This window comes from Mobula hypostoma, chromosome X1 (assembly GCF_963921235.1).
Source record: "Mobula hypostoma chromosome X1, sMobHyp1.1, whole genome shotgun sequence".
In the NCBI taxonomy this organism is placed as follows: Eukaryota; Metazoa; Chordata; class Chondrichthyes; order Myliobatiformes; family Myliobatidae; genus Mobula; species Mobula hypostoma.
Genome location: NC_086128.1, coordinates 70,915,323 through 70,933,321, shown reverse-complemented (window position 1 = coordinate 70,933,321; position 17,999 = coordinate 70,915,323). Strand labels below are relative to the sequence as shown.

Sequence of the window (17,999 nt, the reverse complement as noted above, 5' to 3'; positions counted from 1 at the left end):
CCAATTTGCCACTTTTTTTTGTCCATTCTCCGAATCTGTCCAAATTCTCTGTAGCTTCTCTACTTCCTCAAAACTACCTGCCTCTCCATCTATTTTCACATCATCCACAAACCTTGCAACAAAGCCATCAATTTCATCACCCAAGTCATTGTCCTATAACGTAAAAGGAAGCGGTCACAGCACAGACCCTCTATGGAACACCACTAGTCACAGGCAGCCAACCAGAAAAGGCTCCCTTTATTCCCACTCTTTGCCTCCTGCCAGTCAGCCACTGCTTTATCCATGCTAGGGTCTTCCCTGTAATACCATGGGCTCTTAAACAGCCTCATGTGTAGCACCTTGTTAAAGGCCGCCTGAAAATCCAAGTACACAACACACAACATTCACCAATTCTCCTTTGTTAATCCTTCATTATATATATATAATGTAAATATCCTGTACCTCTTGAATTGCTTTCAGAAATTCCTGCCATTGCCGCTCTGCTGTCAGCCTTGCCAGTGCCCTTTTCCAATCAATTTTGGCCAGCTCCTTTGTTGTGTCTCTGCAATTCCCTTTACTCCACTGTAACATTGATACATCCGACTTTCGCTTCTCCTTTTCAAATTTCCGGGAGAATTCTATCATATTATGATCACTTTACTCCTGAGGGTTCTTTTACCTTAAGCTCTCTAATCATTGCACAACACCTGATCCAGAATAGCAGACCCACTAGTGGGCTTGAGCACGAGCTGCTCTAAAAAGCCATCCCATAGGCATTCTAGAAACTCCCCTTCTGATTCTCCCAATCTACATGCATGTTGAACCCCCCCCCCCATGACTAATGTAACAGCGCCTTCTGGCATGCACCTTCTGATTCCCATTGTAGACTCGAAGATGAATCACCTGAATGTGCCAGTGATATTAAACCTGACTCCGTTTCTGAATTTGCTCAAGCAAGTTCTGTGCCTGTCTGAGAACCTCTTGTAAGCCTGTATTGCACTTGCTTCCCCACCACCCAGGCAGAACATGCCACTTTCTCTGAACTTCCCCCTTCTCCATAACCCAAGTTTGTCTCACCTCTCAGAAGACAACAGATATTAGAGTACAAAAGGTCTATTTGGCCCTTTGAGTCTGTCCCACCATTCAATGTTTTCCCACTCCATTCTACTGCCATCTTCCAGTATCCTCCTACCAATCCAGGACCAATTATCCCTGCCTTAAATCCATCCAATAACTTGGTCTCCACAACCGACTGAGACAACGAATTCCAGAGATTCTCCACTGAGCCATGAAATTCCTGCTCTTCTCGGTTTTAAGGGGATGCACCTTTCGTCTCAGGTTATGACCCGGGATCCTTGCAGGTCAGTATTGAACTGGAATGGGGAAAATTGAGGAAAGTTAATGGGGGAGCCGCTGTTTGTGGGCAAGTCCACATCAGGCATGTGGAGAGTGTTCAAAGACCAAATACACAGAGTTCCAGGAATATTTCAGTGAGGAGATGAGAACGAAGTGAGAGATAGTGGATTCACTCAAGCAGGAAACAGAAGCTAAATTCAAAAGGAGCCCTTGAGTATTCTTTTTTTTCTCTTTTTCTAATTTTTTTTGGCTTTGGTAATAATTTTTTAAAATTTTTATTGAAGGAATGATGCAATACAGAATATATAATGGATGACATTTTCCTCCATTTTGCTTTTACATCGTACCCCCAAACAAACCTCCCCCCAACCCGCCCTCCCCGAACATATCATGGCAGCTAATATATTTACAACACAACAATTCACAAATACAAGTACGGACATTCCACAACCATACCCCCACACTACTTCAATACGACGGTTCATACACATCTGCAACATGTCAGATGATCCAAAATACACTCATATTTACAATTCATCAACCACCCTGTGAGGTATATTATAAGCGTGTTAAATGGGAGGCAACTTCCTATGTACAATCAAATACCCTCAACTAGTAGGTAATTCCTTAAGACTCCCAAAATATGATAAGAAAGGTCCCCATTTCGAATAGAAGTTTTTCACAGACCCCCTCAAAGTGAATTTAATCTTTTCTAATTTCAGAAAAAACATTACATCTTCTAACCAAGCAGCAGCAGTTGGGGGAGTGGCAGATTTCCAAACCAGCAAAATTCTCCTATGGGCCAATAGCGATGTAAATGCAATGATATCCGACTGGCTTGCATTTAAACCCAAATCATCATCTGCCACACCAAATACAGCTGTAAGCGGGCAAGGTCTCAGTGTCATCCCCAAAACCTCACTGATAATTTTAAAAACCAGTGCCCAATAGTCATCAAGCCGAGGGCATGACCAAAATGCATGTACTAAACCAGCCGGAGAGAAGGAACACCTGTCACATCCAGCGTCTGTCCCAGGGTATATGTCTGCAAGTCTGGCTTTACTTAAATGTACCCTGTGTAAAACTTTGAATTGTATGAGCCCCAGTCTAGCACATGATGACGAGAAATGAACCCTATTCAATACTTTTGCCCAATATTCCTCCGCCAGATCCATACCGAGGTCGTCCTCCCACCTACTCTTAGTTTTGTTTAGATCTTGAACTCCCAAAGACATCAGCTGAGAGTATAGTTCAGAGATCAGCCCTTTATCGTTAAAGCTAAGAGTGAGTTTTTCCCCATAACATAGCAGGTGGTAGATCAGGAAAAGGGAAATTTTTCCTTGACAAAGTGGCGAATCTGCAGGTATTTTAAAAAATGATTATGCGGAAGGCCACACTTACCGCGCAGGTTATCAAAACTATCAAATATGTTATCAGTATACAAATCCTTAATGCGCGTAAGACCGTTCAAACCACATTGCCTGAAAGCTGAATCGAATGTGGAGGGAGGAAATAAATGTTTTTTATGAATGGGGCCCAAAACTGAGCGAAATTGATTAAAAATTTTGAGGGTGGAGAGCACGACTGGGTTAGGTGTGAATTGAGAGGATTTCAATGGTAAGGAAGAATACAACAAAGCTGGGAGAGACGAGGAGTGGCAAGATCGTGACTCAAGCAGGCACCAGATTATATCTGGCCAGTGGAGCCAAAATAAGACTTTTTGAATGTTCGATGCCCAGTAATAATGAATAAAGCTGGGAAGACCCATTCCACCTACGTCATGACCTCTTTGGTGAGGGTGCTTATTAACCCTTGGGACCTTATTTTCCTAAATAAAGGAGGTTATAGCTTGGTCGACTGATTTAAAAAATAACTTGGATATGAAAACTGGCAAACACTGAAACAAATAAAGAAATCTAGGAAGTATAGTCATTTTTACTGATTGAATTCTCCCAGCTATAGTAAGGGATAAACTGCGCCATCTCTCGAAATCAGCCTTCACTTGGCTAACCTGAGGCCTGTAGTTAGCTTCAAACAGAGATGTGAAAGAGCGAGTAATATGTATTCCTAGGTATAGAAAACCATCTTGAGATAAAGGAAAAGGCAAAGATTCCTGTCGGATCTGTAGGGCCAAATTATTAATGGGAAAGCATTTGCTTTTTTGAAAGTTTAGTTTATAGCCAGAAAAGGCTCCAAATTGACCTAATAATGACACAATAGCAGGACAACCACCTACAGGGTCACGAACATAAGTAAGAGGCCCTTGAGTATTCAGAAGCTAGAAACATAAAACTATGAAAAACCCTTCGCAAGTAGGAAACAGCAGTCAGGCAGCATCTATTGATGGGATTCAACAGTCACAGCCGGGGCTGATAAATTGAATGTATTCTATAGTGGGGGAGTCTAGGACCAGAGGACACAGATAGAGTGGATGTGGAGAGGATGTTTCCTATAGTGGGGGAGTCTAAGGACCAGAGGACACAGACAGAGTGGATGTGGAAAGGATGTTTCGTATAGTTGGGGAGTCTAGGACGAGAGGGTACAGATAGAGTGGATGTGGAGAGGATGTTTCCTATAGTGGGGGAGTCTAGGACCAGAGGGCACAGATAGAGTGGATGTGGAGAGGATGTTTCCTATAGTGGGGGAGTCTAGGACCAGAGGACACAGATAGAGTGGATGTGGAGAGGATGTTTCCTATAGTGGGGGAGTCTAGGACCAGAGGACACAGATAGAGTGGATGTGGAGAGGATGTTTCCTATAGTGGAGAGAGTCTGGGACCAGAGGACACAGATAGAGTGGATGTGGAGAGGATGTTTCCTGTAGTGGAGGAGTCTAGGACCAGAGGAGGTATATAATTTCTTGATCACTCAGGGTGTTAGGTTAGAAAGCAGGTAAATGAGGTTGAGAGGGATAATAAATGAGTGGAGCAGAGTCGATGGGCTGAATGGACGAATTCAGGAACTTAGAAGGCTGAGAGGGGATCTTATTGAAACATAATATGATTATTAAGGGATTGGACACGCTGGAGGGAGGAAACATGTTCCCTCTGATAGGTGAGTCCAGAACCAGAGGCCACAGTTTAAGAATAAGGGGTAAGCCATTTAGAACAGAGCTGAGGAAAAACTTTTTCACCCAGAGAGTGGTGGATATGTGGAATGCTCTGCCCCAGAGGCCAAGTCTCTGGATGCTTTCAAGAACGAGATGGATAGAGCTCTTAAAGATGGTGGAATCAAAGGTTATGGGGATAAGGCAGCAGCTGGATACTGATTGTGGATGATCAGCCATGATCACAGTGAAGGGCGGTGAAGTTTGAAGGGCTGAATGGCCTACTCCTGCACCGATTCTCGATGGTCCTGTGGTCTCAGTCCTGCGGGACTGTGGACCGACCCAGGGGCTCTGCTGATGTTTTGAGCCCGGACGGTCACGGGGAGGTGAAAACACCGGCTCCGGTCTTGATGCGCAGGCGCCTTCAGCCCAGCGTTGTTAGAGGCGGTGACGGGTGACGGGCTGTTGGGCCGCATGCGCATAAAGGATGCAGGCGGTTACGACGTCTCCGGACACTGGAACTGGGCTGTTTCTACGCAGGCGCTCTCTGGATGGAGGCGGTGACGGCGGCTGCGAAACCGGCATCCGGGCCGGTTGTGAGCAGGCGCATTCAGGAGCAGGAGTCGGAGGCGGGGACGACATCCGGACCGTTTCTGCGCAGGCGCCAATTGAAGGTGGGAAAAGGCGCAATTTACAAGGACAACAACAACAGAAAGTGCCGGAGGAATTGGGCCCGTCTTTGTGAGTCTGAGAGAGAGTGTGAGTGTCCCTGTCCGGGTGAGAGAGAGAGAGAGACAGTGTGAGTGCCCCTGTCCGGGTGAGAGAGAGAGAGAGACAGTGTGAGTGTCCCTGTCCGGGTGAGAGAGAGAGAGAGAGAGACAGTGTGAGTGCCCCTGTCCGGGTGAGAGAGAGAGACAGTGTGAGTGTCCCTGTCCGGGTGAGAGAGAGAGAGAGAGAGACAGTGTGAGTGTCCCTGTCCGGGTGAGAGAGAGAGAGAGAGAGACAGTGTGAGTGTCCCTGTCCGGGTGAGAGAGAGAGAGAGAGAGAGACAGTGTGAGTGTCCCTGTCCGGGTGAGAGAGAGAGACAGTGTGAGTGTCCCTGTCCGGGTGAGAGAGAGAGAGAGAGAGAGAGAGAGACAGTGTGAGTGTCCCTGTCCGGGTGAGAGAGAGAGAGACAGTGTGAGTGTCCCTGTCCGGGTGAGAGAGAGAGACAGTGTGAGTGTCCCTGTCCGGGTGAGAGAGAGAGAGAGAGAGACACTGTGAGTGTCCCTGTCCGTGTGAGAGAGAGAGAGAGAGAGACAGTGTGAGTGTCCCTGTCCGGGTGAGAGAGAGAGACAGTGTGAGTGTCCCTGTCCGGGTGAGAGAGAGAGACAGTGTGAGTGTCCCTGTCCGGGTGAGAGAGAGAGAGAGAGAGACAGTGTGAGTGTCCCTGTCCGGGTGAGAGAGAGAGAGAGAGAGACAGTGTGAGTGTCCCTGTCCGGGTGAGAGAGAGAGACAGTGTGAGTGTCCCTGTCCGGGTGAGAGAGAGAGAGAGAGACAGTGTGAGTGTCCCTGTCCGGGTGAGAGAGAGAGAGACAGTGTGAGTGTCCCTGTCCGGGTGAGAGAGAGAGACAGTGTGAGTGTCCCTGTCCGGGTGAGAGAGAGAGAGAGAGAGACACTGTGAGTGTCCCTGTCCGTGTGAGAGAGAGAGAGAGAGAGACAGTGTGAGTGTCCCTGTCCGGGTGAGAGAGAGAGAGAGACAGTGTGAGTGTCCCTGTCCGGGTGAGAGAGAGAGAGAGAGACAGTGTGAGTGTCCCTGTCCGGGTGAGAGAGAGAGAGACAGTGTGAGTGTCCCTGTCCGGGTGAGAGAGAGAGAGAGAGACAGTGTGAGTGTCCCTGTCCGGGTGAGAGAGAGAGAGAGACAGTGTGAGTGTCCCTGTCCGGGTGAGAGAGAGAGAGACAGTGTGAGTGTCCCTGTCCGGGTGAGAGAGAGAGACAGTGTGAGTGTCCCTGTCCGGGTGAGAGAGAGAGAGACACTGTGAGTGTCCCTGTCCGGGTGAGAGAGAGAGAGAGAGAGAGAGAGACAGTGTGAGTGTCCCTGTCCGGGTGAGAGAGAGAGAGACAGTGTGAGTGTCCCTGTCCGGGTGAGAGAGAGAGAGAGAGACAGTGTGAGTGTCCCTGTCCGGGTGAGAGAGAGAGAGAGACAGTGTGAGTGTCCCTGTCCGGGTGAGAGAGAGAGAGAGACAGTGTGAGTGTCCCTGTCCGGGTGAGAGAGAGAGAGAGACAGTGTGAGTGTCCCTGTCCGGGTGAGAGAGAGAGAGAGAGAGAGACAGTGTGAGTGTCCCTGTCCGGGTGAGAGAGAGAGAGACAGTGTGAGTGTCCCTGTCCGGGTGAGAGAGAGAGAGACAGTGTGAGTGTCCCTGTCCGGGTGAGAGAGAGAGAGACAGTGTGAGTGTCCCTGTCCGGGTGAGAGAGAGAGAGAGAGAGAGAGACAGTGTGAGTGTCCCTGTCCGGGTGAGAGAGAGAGAGAGAGAGAGACAGTGTGAGTGTCCCTGTCCGGGTGAGAGAGAGAGAGACAGTGTGAGTGTCCCTGTCCGGGTGAGAGAGAGAGAGACAGTGTGAGTGTCCCTGTCCGGGTGAGAGAGAGAGAGTCAGTGTGAGTGTCCCTGTCCGGGTGAGAGAGAGAGACAGTGTGAGTGTCCCTGTCCGGGTGAGACAGAGAGAGAGACAGTGTGAGTGTCCCTGTCCGGGTGAGAGAGAGAGAGACAGTGTGAGTGTCCCTGTCCGGGTGAGAGAGAGAGAGACAGTGTGAGTGTCCCTGTCCGGGTGAGAGAGAGAGAGAGAGAGACAGTGTGAGTGTCCCTGTCCGGGTGAGAGAGAGAGAGACAGTGTGAGTGTCCCTGTCCGGGTGAGAGAGATAGAGACAGTGTGAGTGTCCCTGTCCGGGTGAGAGAGAGAGAGACAGTGTGAGTGTCCCTGTCCGGGTGAGAGAGAGAGAGAGAGAGACAGTGTGAGTGTCCCTGTCCGGGTGAGAGAGAGAGAGACAGTGTGAGTGTCCCTGTCCGGGTGAGAGAGAGAGAGACAGTGTGAGTGTCCCTGTCCGGGTGAGAGAGAGAGAGACAGTGTGAGTGTCCCTGTCCGGGTGAGAGAGAGAGAGAGACAGTGTGAGTGTCCCTGTCCGGGTGAGAGAGAGAGAGAGACAGTGTGAGTGTCCCTGTCTGGGTGAGACAGAGAGAGAGACAGTGTGAGTGTCCCTGTCCGGGTGAGAGAGAGAGAGACAGTGTGAGTGTCCCTGTCCGGGTGAGAGAGAGAGAGACAGTGTGAGTGTCCCTGTCCGGGTGAGAGAGAGAGAGAGACAGTGTGAGTGTCCCTGTCCGGGTGAGAGAGACAGAGAGAGAGACAGTGTGAGTGTCCCTGTCCGGGTGAGAGAGAGAGAGACAGTGTGAGTGTCCCTGTCCGGGTGAGAGAGAGAGAGACAGTGTGAGTGTCCCTGTCCGGGTGAGAGAGAGAGAGAGACAGTGTGAGTGTCCCTGTCCGGGTGTGAGAGAGAGAGAGAGAGACAGTGTGAGTGTCCCTGTCCGGGTGAGAGAGAGAGAGAGACAGTGTGAGTGTCCCTGTCCGGGTGAGAGAGAGAGAGAGAGACAGTGTGAGTGTCCCTGTCCGGGTGAGAGAGAGAGAGAGAGACAGTGTGAGTGTCCCTGTCCGGGTGAGAGAGAGAGAGAGAGAGACAGTGTGAGTGTCCCTGTCCGGGTGAGAGAGAGAGAGACAGTGTGAGTGTCCCTGTCCGGGTGAGAGAGAGAGAGAGACAGTGTGAGTGTCCCTGTCCGGGTGAGAGAGAGAGAGACAGTGTGAGTGTCCCTGTCCGGGTGAGAGAGAGACAGTGTGAGTGTCCCTGTCCGTGTGAGAGAGAGAGAGAGAGAGACAGTGTGAGTGTCCCTGTCCGGGTGAGAGAGAGAGAGAGACAGTGTGAGTGTCCCTGTCCGGGTGAGAGAGAGAGAGACAGTGTGAGTGTCCCTGTCCAGGTGAGAGAGAGAGAGAGAGACAGTGTGAGTGTCCCTGTCCGGGTGAGAGAGAGAGACAGTGTGAGTGTCCCTGTCCGGGTGAGAGAGAGAGAGAGAGACAGTGTGAGTGTCCCTGTCCGGGTGAGAGAGAGAGACAGTGTGAGTGTCCCTGTCCGGGTGAGAGAGAGGGAGAGAGAGAGACAGTGTGAGTGTCCCTGTCCGGGTGAGAGAGAGAGAGAGAGACAGTGTGAGTGTCCCTGTCCGGGTGAGAGAGAGAGAGAGAGACAGTGTGAGTGTCCCTGTCCGGGTGAGAGAGAGAGAGACAGTGTGAGTGTCCCTGTCCGGGTGAGAGAGAGAGAGACAGTGTGAGTGTCCCTGTCCGGGTGAGAGACAGAGAGACGGTGTGAGTGTCCCTGTCCGGGTGAGAGAGAGAGAGAGACAGTGTGAGTGTCCCTGTCCGGGTGAGAGAGAGAGAGAGAGAGAGAGACAGTGTGAGTGTCCCTGTCCGGGTGAGAGAGAGAGATAGAGACAGTGTGAGTGTCCCTGTCCGGGTGAGAGAGAGAGATAGAGACAGTGTGAGTGTCCCTGTCCGGGTCAGAGAGAGAGAGACAGTGTGAGTGTCCCTGTCCGGGTGAGAGAAAGAGACAGTGTGAGTGTCCCTGTCCGGGTCAGAGAGAGAGAGAGACAGTGTGAGTGTCCCTGTCCGGGTCAGAGAGAGAGAGACAGTGTGAGTGTCCCTGTCCGGGTGAGAGAGAGAGATAGAGACAGTGTGAGTGTCCCTGTCCGGGTGAGAGAGAGAGATAGAGACAGTGTGAGTGTCCCTGTCCGGGTGAGAGAGAGAGAGAGACAGTGTGAGTGTCCCTGTCCGGGTGAGAGAGAGATAGAGACAGTGTGAGTGTCCCTGTCCGGGTGAGAGAGAGAGAGAGACAGTGTGAGTGTCCCTGTCCGGGTGAGAGAGAGAGAGAGAGAGAGACAGTGTGAGTGTCCCTGTCCGGGTGAGAGAGAGAGATAGAGACAGTGTGAGTGTCCCTGTCCGGGTGAGAGAGAGAGATAGAGACAGTGTGAGTGTCCCTGTCCGGGTCAGAGAGAGAGAGACAGTGTGAGTGTCCCTGTCCGGGTGAGAGAAAGAGACAGTGTGAGTGTCCCTGTCCGGGTGAGAGAGAGAGAGACAGTGTGAGTGTCCCTGTCCGGGTCAGAGAGAGAGAGACAGTGTGAGTGTCCCTGTCCGGGTGAGAGAGAGAGATAGAGACAGTGTGAGTGTCCCTGTCCGGGTCAGAGAGAGAGATAGAGACAGTGTGAGTGTCCCTGTCTGGGTGAGAGAGAGAGAGACAGTGTGAGTGTCCCTGTCCGGGTGAGAGAGAGAGAGACAGTGTGAGTGTCCCTGTCCGGGTGAGAGAGAGAGAGAGAGACGGTGTGAGTGTCCCTGTCCGGGTGAGAGAGAGAGAGAAAGAGACAGTGTGAGTGTCCCTGTCCGGGTGAGAGAGAGAGAGAAAGAGACAGTGTGAGTGTCCCTGTCCGGGTGAGAGAGAGAGAACAGTGTGAGTGTCCCTGTCCGGGTGAGTGTGAGTGTCCCTGTCCGGGTGAGAGAGAGAGAGAGACACTGTGAGTGTCCCTGTCCGGGTGAGAGAGAGAGAGACAGTGTGAGTGTCCCTGTCCGGGTGAGAGAGAGGGAGAGAGAGAGACAGTGTGAGTGTCCCTGTCCGGGTGAGAGAGAGAGAGAGACAGTGTGAGTGTCCCTGTCCGGGTGAGAGAGAGAGAGAGAGACAGTGTGAGTGTCCCTGTCCGGGTGAGAGAGAGAGAGAGAGACAGTGTGAGTGTCCCTGTCCGGGTGAGAGAGAGAGAGAGAGAGACAGTGTGAGTGTCCCTGTCCGGGTGAGAGAGAGAGAGACAGTGTGAGTGTCCCTGTCCGGGTGAGAGAGAGAGAGAGACAGTGTGAGTGTCCCTGTCCGGGTGAGAGAGAGAGAGACAGTGTGAGTGTCCCTGTCCGGGTGAGAGAGAGACAGTGTGAGTGTCCCTGTCCGTGTGAGAGAGAGAGAGAGAGAGACAGTGTGAGTGTCCCTGTCCGGGTGAGAGAGAGAGAGAGACAGTGTGAGTGTCCCTGTCCGGGTGAGAGAGAGAGAGACAGTGTGAGTGTCCCTGTCCAGGTGAGAGAGAGAGAGAGAGACAGAGTGAGTGTCCCTGTCCGGGTGAGAGAGAGAGACAGTGTGAGTGTCCCTGTCCGGGTGAGAGAGAGAGAGAGAGAGACAGTGTGAGTGTCCCTGTCCGGGTGAGAGAGAGAGACAGTGTGAGTGTCCCTGTCCGGGTGAGAGAGAGGGAGAGAGAGAGACAGTGTGAGTGTCCCTGTCCGGGTGAGAGAGAGAGAGAGAGACAGTGTGAGTGTCCCTGTCCGGGTGAGAGAGAGAGAGAGAGACAGTGTGAGTGTCCCTGTCCGGGTGAGAGAGAGAGAGACAGTGTGAGTGTCCCTGTCCGGGTGAGAGAGAGAGAGACAGTGTGAGTGTCCCTGTCCGGGTGAGAGACAGAGAGACGGTGTGAGTGTCCCTGTCCGGGTGAGAGAGAGAGAGAGACAGTGTGAGTGTCCCTGTCCGGGTGAGAGAGAGAGAGAGAGAGAGAGACAGTGTGAGTGTCCCTGTCCGGGTGAGAGAGAGAGATAGAGACAGTGTGAGTGTCCCTGTCCGGGTGAGAGAGAGAGATAGAGACAGTGTGAGTGTCCCTGTCCGGGTCAGAGAGAGAGAGACAGTGTGAGTGTCCCTGTCCGGGTGAGAGAAAGAGACAGTGTGAGTGTCCCTGTCCGGGTCAGAGAGAGAGAGAGACAGTGTGAGTGTCCCTGTCCGGGTCAGAGAGAGAGAGACAGTGTGAGTGTCCCTGTCCGGGTGAGAGAGAGAGATAGAGACAGTGTGAGTGTCCCTGTCCGGGTGAGAGAGAGAGATAGAGACAGTGTGAGTGTCCCTGTCCGGGTGAGAGAGAGAGAGAGACAGTGTGAGTGTCCCTGTCCGGGTGAGAGAGAGATAGAGACAGTGTGAGTGTCCCTGTCCGGGTGAGAGAGAGAGAGAGACAGTGTGAGTGTCCCTGTCCGGGTGAGAGAGAGAGAGAGAGAGAGACAGTGTGAGTGTCCCTGTCCGGGTGAGAGAGAGAGATAGAGACAGTGTGAGTGTCCCTGTCCGGGTGAGAGAGAGAGATAGAGACAGTGTGAGTGTCCCTGTCCGGGTCAGAGAGAGAGAGACAGTGTGAGTGTCCCTGTCCGGGTGAGAGAAAGAGACAGTGTGAGTGTCCCTGTCCGGGTGAGAGAGAGAGAGACAGTGTGAGTGTCCCTGTCCGGGTCAGAGAGAGAGAGACAGTGTGAGTGTCCCTGTCCGGGTGAGAGAGAGAGATAGAGACAGTGTGAGTGTCCCTGTCCGGGTCAGAGAGAGAGATAGAGACAGTGTGAGTGTCCCTGTCTGGGTGAGAGAGAGAGAGACAGTGTGAGTGTCCCTGTCCGGGTGAGAGAGAGAGAGACAGTGTGAGTGTCCCTGTCCGGGTGAGAGAGAGAGAGAGAGACGGTGTGAGTGTCCCTGTCCGGGTGAGAGAGAGAGAGAAAGAGACAGTGTGAGTGTCCCTGTCCGGGTGAGAGAGAGAGAGAAAGAGACAGTGTGAGTGTCCCTCTCCGGGTGAGAGAGAGAGATACAGTGTGAGTGTCCCTGTCCGGGTGAGAGAGAGAGAGAGAGACACTGTGAGTGTCCCTGTCCGGGTGAGAGAGAGAGAGACAGTGTGAGTGTCCCTGTCCGGGTGAGAGAGAGAGAGAGAGAGAGACAGTGTGAGTGTCCCTGTCCGGGTGAGAGAGAGAGAGAGAGACAGTGTGAGTGTCCCTGTCCGGGTGAGAGAGAGAGAGAGAGACAGTGTGAGTGTCCCTGTCCGGGTGAGAGAGAGAGAGACAGTGTGAGTGTCCCTGTCCGGGTGAGAGAGAGAGAGACAGTGTGAGTGTCCCTGTCCGGGTGAGAGAGAGAGAGACTGTGTGAGTGTCCCTGTCCGTGTGAGAGAGAGAGAGAGACAGTGTGAGTGTCCCTGTCCGGGTGAGAGAGAGAGAGAGAGAGAGAGACAGTGTGAGTGTCCCTGTCCGGGTGAGAGAGAGAGATAGAGACAGTGTGAGTGTCCCTGTCCGGGTGAGAGAGAGAGATAGAGACAGTGTGAGTGTCCCTGTCCGGGTCAGAGAGAGAGAGACAGTGTGAGTGTCCCTGTCCGGGTGAGAGAAAGAGACAGTGTGAGTGTCCCTGTCCGGGTCAGAGAGAGAGAGAGACAGTGTGAGTGTCCCTGTCCGGGTCAGAGAGAGAGAGACAGTGTGAGTGTCCCTGTCCGGGTGAGAGAGAGAGATAGAGACAGTGTGAGTGTCCCTGTCCGGGTGAGAGAGAGAGATAGAGACAGTGTGAGTGTCCCTGTCCGGGTGAGAGAGAGAGAGAGACAGTGTGAGTGTCCCTGTCCGGGTGAGAGAGAGATAGAGACAGTGTGAGTGTCCCTGTCCGGGTGAGAGAGAGAGAGAGACAGTGTGAGTGTCCCTGTCCGGGTGAGAGAGAGAGAGAGAGAGAGACAGTGTGAGTGTCCCTGTCCGGGTGAGAGAGAGAGATAGAGACAGTGTGAGTGTCCCTGTCCGGGTGAGAGAGAGAGATAGAGAGAGTGTGAGTGTCCCTGTCCGGGTCAGAGAGAGAGAGACAGTGTGAGTGTCCCTGTCCGGGTGAGAGAAAGAGACAGTGTGAGTGTCCCTGTCCGGGTGAGAGAGAGAGAGACAGTGTGAGTGTCCCTGTCCGGGTCAGAGAGAGAGAGACAGTGTGAGTGTCCCTGTCCGGGTGAGAGAGAGAGATAGAGACAGTGTGAGTGTCCCTGTCCGGGTCAGAGAGAGAGATAGAGACAGTGTGAGTGTCCCTGTCTTTGTGAGAGAGAGAGAGACAGTGTGAGTGTCCCTGTCCGGGTGAGAGAGAGAGAGACAGTGTGAGTGTCCCTGTCCGGGTGAGAGAGAGAGAGAGAGACGGTGTGAGTGTCCCTGTCCGGGTGAGAGAGAGAGAGAAAGAGACAGTGTGAGTGTCCCTGTCCGGGTGAGAGAGAGAGAGAAAGAGACAGTGTGAGTGTCCCTGTCCGGGTGAGAGAGAGAGAGAGAGACACTGTGAGTGTCCCTGTCCGGGTGAGAGAGAGAGAGACAGTGTGAGTGTCCCTGTCCGGGTGAGAGAGAGAGAGAGAGACGGTGTGAGTGTCCCTGTCCGGGTGAGAGAGAGAGAGAAAGAGACAGTGTGAGTGTCCCTGTCCGGGTGAGAGAGAGAGAGAGAGAGACAGTGTGAGTGTCCCTGTCCGGGTGAGAGAGAGAGAGACAGTGTGAGTGTCCCTGTCCGGGTGAGAGAGAGACAGTGTGAGTGTCCCTGTCCGGGTGAGAGAGAGAGAGAGAGACACAGTGTGAGTGTCCCTGTCCGGGTGAGAGAGAGAGAGAGAGACAGTGTGAGTGTCCCTGTCCGGGTGAGAGAGAGAGAGAGACAGTGTGAGTGTCCCTGTCTGGGTGAGAGAGAGAGAGAGACAGTGTGAGTGTCCCTGTCCGGGTGAGAGAGAGAGAGACAGTGTGAGTGTCCCTGTCCGGGTGAGAGAGAGAGAGAGAGACAGTGTGAGTGTCCCTGTCCGGGTGAGAGAGAGAGAGAGAGACAGTGTGAGTGTCCCTGTCCGGGTGAGAGAGAGAGAGACAGTGTGAGTGTCCCTGTCCGGGTGAGAGAGAGAGAGAGACAGTGTGAGTGTCCCTGTCCGGGTGAGAGAGAGAGAGAGAGAGAGAGAGAGACAGTGTGAGTGTCCCTGTCCGGGTGAGAGAGAGAGATAGAGACAGTGTGAGTGTCCCTGTCCGGGTGAGAGAGAGAGAGAGACAGTGTGAGTGTCCCTGTCCGGGTGAGAGAGAGAGAGAGACAGTGTGAGTGTCCCTGTCCGGGTGAGAGAGAGAGAGAGACAGTGTGAGTGTCCCTGTCCGGGTGAGAGAGAGAGAGAGAGAGAGACAGTGTGAGTGTCCCTGTCCGGGTGAGAGAGAGAGAGACAGTGTGAGTGTCCCTGTCCGGGTGAGAGAGAGAGAGAGACAGTGTGAGTGTCCCTGTCCGGGTGAGAGAGAGAGAGACAGTGTGAGTGTCCCTGTCCGGGTGAGAGAGAGAGAGAGAGAGAGACAGTGTGAGTGTCCCTGTCTGGGTGAGAGAGAGAGAGAGAGAGAGACAGTGTGAGTGTCCCTGTCCGGGTGAGAGAGAGAGAGAGACAGTGTGAGTGTCCCTGTCCGGGTGAGAGAGAGAGAGACAGTGTGAGTGTCCCTGTCCGGGTGAGAGAGAGAGAGTCAGTGTGAGTGTCCCTGTCCGGGTGAGAGAGAGAGACAGTGTGAGTGTCCCTGTCCGGGTGAGACAGAGAGAGAGACAGTGTGAGTGTCCCTGTCCGGGTGAGAGAGAGAGAGACAGTGTGAGTGTCCCTGTCCGGGTGAGAGAGAGAGAGACAGTGTGAGTGTCCCTGTCCGGGTGAGAGAGAGAGAGAGAGAGACAGTGTGAGTGTCCCTGTCCGGGTGAGAGAGAGAGAGACAGTGTGAGTGTCCCTGTCCGGGTGAGAGAGAGAGAGAGAGAGAGAGAGAGACAGTGTGAGTGTCCCTGTCCGGGTGAGAGAGAGAGAGAGACAGTGTGAGTGTCCCTGTCCGGGTGAGAGAGAGAGAGAGAGAGACAGTGTGAGTGTCCCTGTCCGGGTGAGAGAGAGAGAGACAGTGTGAGTGTCCCTGTCCGGGTGAGAGAGAGAGAGACAGTGTGAGTGTCCCTGTCCGGGTGAGAGAGAGAGAGACAGTGTGAGTGTCCCTGTCCGGGTGAGAGAGAGAGAGAGACAGTGTGAGTGTCCCTGTCCGGGTGAGAGAGAGAGAGAGACAGTGTGAGTGTCCCTGTCTGGGTGAGACAGAGAGAGAGACAGTGTGAGTGTCCCTGTCCGGGTGAGAGAGAGAGAGACAGTGTGAGTGTCCCTGTCCGGGTGAGAGAGAGAGAGACAGTGTGAGTGTCCCTGTCCGGGTGAGAGAGAGAGAGAGACAGTGTGAGTGTCCCTGTCCGGGTGAGAGAGACAGAGAGAGAGACAGTGTGAGTGTCCCTGTCCGGGTGAGAGAGAGAGAGACAGTGTGAGTGTCCCTGTCCGGGTGAGAGAGAGAGAGACAGTGTGAGTGTCCCTGTCCGGGTGAGAGAGAGAGAGAGACAGTGTGAGTGTCCCTGTCCGGGTGAGAGAGAGAGAGAGAGAGAGACAGTGTGAGTGTCCCTGTCCGGGTGAGAGAGAGAGAGAGACAGTGTGAGTGTCCCTGTCCGGGTGAGAGAGAGAGAGAGAGACAGTGTGAGTGTCCCTGTCCGGGTGAGAGAGAGAGAGAGAGACAGTGTGAGTGTCCCTGTCCGGGTGAGAGAGAGAGAGAGAGAGACAGTGTGAGTGTCCCTGTCCGGGTGAGAGAGAGAGAGACAGTGTGAGTGTCCCTGTCCGGGTGAGAGAGAGAGAGAGACAGTGTGAGTGTCCCTGTCCGGGTGAGAGAGAGAGAGACAGTGTGAGTGTCCCTGTCCGGGTGAGAGAGAGACAGTGTGAGTGTCCCTGTCCGTGTGAGAGAGAGAGAGAGAGAGACAGTGTGAGTGTCCCTGTCCGGGTGAGAGAGAGAGAGAGACAGTGTGAGTGTCCCTGTCCGGGTGAGAGAGAGAGAGACAGTGTGAGTGTCCCTGTCCAGGTGAGAGAGAGAGAGAGAGACAGTGTGAGTGTCCCTGTCCGGGTGAGAGAGAGAGACAGTGTGAGTGTCCCTGTCCGGGTGAGAGAGAGAGAGAGAGACAGTGTGAGTGTCCCTGTCCGGGTGAGAGAGAGAGACAGTGTGAGTGTCCCTGTCCGGGTGAGAGAGAGGGAGAGAGAGAGACAGTGTGAGTGTCCCTGTCCGGGTGAGAGAGAGAGAGAGAGACAGTGTGAGTGTCCCTGTCCGGGTGAGAGAGAGAGAGAGAGACAGTGTGAGTGTCCCTGTCCGGGTGAGAGAGAGAGAGACAGTGTGAGTGTCCCTGTCCGGGTGAGAGAGAGAGAGACAGTGTGAGTGTCCCTGTCCGGGTGAGAGACAGAGAGACGGTGTGAGTGTCCCTGTCCGGGTGAGAGAGAGAGAGAGACAGTGTGAGTGTCCCTGTCCGGGTGAGAGAGAGAGAGAGAGAGAGAGACAGTGTGAGTGTCCCTGTCCGGGTGAGAGAGAGAGATAGAGATAGAGACAGTGTGAGTGTCCCTGTCCGGGTGAGAGAGAGAGATAGAGACAGTGTGAGTGTCCCTGTCCGGGTCAGAGAGAGAGAGACAGTGTGAGTGTCCCTGTCCGGGTGAGAGAAAGAGACAGTGTGAGTGTCCCTGTCCGGGTCAGAGAGAGAGAGAGACAGTGTGAGTGTCCCTGTCCGGGTCAGAGAGAGAGAGACAGTGTGAGTGTCCCTGTCCGGGTGAGAGAGAGAGATAGAGACAGTGTGAGTGTCCCTGTCCGGGTGAGAGAGAGAGATAGAGACAGTGTGAGTGTCCCTGTCCGGGTGAGAGAGAGAGAGAGACAGTGTGAGTGTCCCTGTCCGGGTGAGAGAGAGATAGAGACAGTGTGAGTGTCCCTGTCCGGGTGAGAGAGAGAGAGAGACAGTGTGAGTGTCCCTGTCCGGGTGAGAGAGAGAGAGAGAGAGAGACAGTGTGAGTGTCCCTGTCCGGGTGAGAGAGAGAGATAGAGACAGTGTGAGTGTCCCTGTCCGGGTGAGAGAGAGAGATAGAGACAGTGTGAGTGTCCCTGTCCGGGTCAGAGAGAGAGAGACAGTGTGAGTGTCCCTGTCCGGGTGAGAGAAAGAGACAGTGTGAGTGTCCCTGTCCGGGTGAGAGAGAGAGAGACAGTGTGAGTGTCCCTGTCCGGGTCAGAGAGAGAGAGACAGTGTGAGTGTCCCTGTCCGGGTGAGAGAGAGAGATAGAGACAGTGTGAGTGTCCCTGTCCGGGTCAGAGAGAGAGATAGAGACAGTGTGAGTGTCCCTGTCTGGGTGAGAGAGAGAGAGACAGTGTGAGTGTCCCTGTCCGGGTGAGAGAGAGAGAGACAGTGTGAGTGTCCCTGTCCGGGTGAGAGAGAGAGAGAGAGACGGTGTGAGTGTCCCTGTCCGGGTGAGAGAGAGAGAGAAAGAGACAGTGTGAGTGTCCCTGTCCGGGTGAGAGAGAGAGAGAAAGAGACAGTGTGAGTGTCCCTGTCCGGGTGAGAGAGAGAGATACAGTGTGAGTGTCCCTGTCCGGGTGAGAGAGAGAGAGAGAGACACTGTGAGTGTCCCTGTCCGGGTGAGAGAGAGAGAGACAGTGTGAGTGTCCCTGTCCGGGTGAGAGAGAGGGAGAGAGAGAGACAGTGTGAGTGTCCCTGTCCGGGTGAGAGAGAGAGAGAGACAGTGTGAGTGTCCCTGTCCGGGTGAGAGAGAGAGAGAGAGACAGTGTGAGTGTCCCTGTCCGGGTGAGAGAGAGAGAGAGAGACAGTGTGAGTGTCCCTGTCCGGGTGAGAGAGAGAGAGAGAGAGACAGTGTGAGTGTCCCTGTCCGGGTGAGAGAGAGAGAGACAGTGTGAGTGTCCCTGTCCGGGTGAGAGAGAGAGAGAGACAGTGTGAGTGTCCCTGTCCGGGTGAGAGAGAGAGAGACAGTGTG

The 17,999-nt window shown here is 53.5% G+C and overlaps 1 protein-coding gene across 3 annotated transcripts in view; it reads left to right on the top strand.

Annotated features, from left to right (window-relative positions):
- Positions 1-5,002: 5,002 nt before the first annotated feature.
- psmc3ip (PSMC3 interacting protein) overlaps positions 5,003-17,999 on the top strand; it is a 202,177-nt gene continuing 189,180 nt past the window's right edge. The window contains exon 1 of one of the 3 annotated variants that reach the window (XM_063036986.1): positions 5,003-5,054. The gene's annotated coding sequence lies outside the window, so the exon portion shown is untranslated. Of the gene's footprint in view, positions 5,140-17,999 lie in introns of all 3 variants that reach the window. The other 2 variants (XM_063036984.1, XM_063036985.1) reach the window with 2 other exon arrangements.